The following is an 806-nucleotide window of genomic DNA, read 5'->3' on the forward strand; positions in this document are numbered from 1 at the left end:
CAATTTTCTTTCTTCTTTTGTTATTTGTGCTTATGGTGTGCAGTCTAAGAGCCCATTGCCTAATAAAGGGTTACAAAGATTTACTACTATGTTTCCTCTAAGTTTTATAATTTTAGCTCTTACATTTAGATCTTTGATCCATTTTAAAAAATAATTTTTTTATTGATTTCAGAGAGGAAGTTTTATCATTTTAGCTCTCACAGTTAGAGAGAGAGATAGAAACATCAATGATGAGAGAGAATCATTGATTGGCAGACTCCTCTATGCCCCTCACCAGACATCAAGCCCACAACTTGGACATGTTCCCTGACCCACACCTGGGAATCAAACCATAACCTCCTGTTCATAGGTCGACTCAATCACTGAGCCACAACAGCTGGGCTTGGATCCATTTTAAGTTAATTTTGTAAATATTTTAGGTAGGGCTCCAACTTTATTCCCTTATAAATGGATATCCAATTATTCCAACATCATTTACTAAAACAAACAAACAAACAAAACCCTTGTTATTTCTTCCATTGAATTATCTTGGCTCTTACTATGAATTTCTAAATCAACATTGGCACATGACTACTAAGTGCGCTCCTTGAGGGAAACGCTTGTATTCCTACCTCCGTGTCTTCCATGGGACTATGACATAGTAAATCCTCAACAAACACATTCAATGAATGAAAAGCTGATTGATTCCTATTGTTAACCAACAAATACCAAGTGCAGGAGACTTTGTTGCTAGGTGGAGAAGTTTTATACATGAAACTCACAGTCTAGTGAATTTTTCAAATCAAAAGTTTCCAAGGGGTCCCAGA

The sequence above is a fragment of the Myotis davidii genome, unplaced genomic scaffold (genome assembly GCF_000327345.1).
Source record: "Myotis davidii unplaced genomic scaffold, ASM32734v1 scaffold115, whole genome shotgun sequence".
Taxonomy (NCBI): domain Eukaryota; kingdom Metazoa; phylum Chordata; class Mammalia; order Chiroptera; family Vespertilionidae; genus Myotis; species Myotis davidii.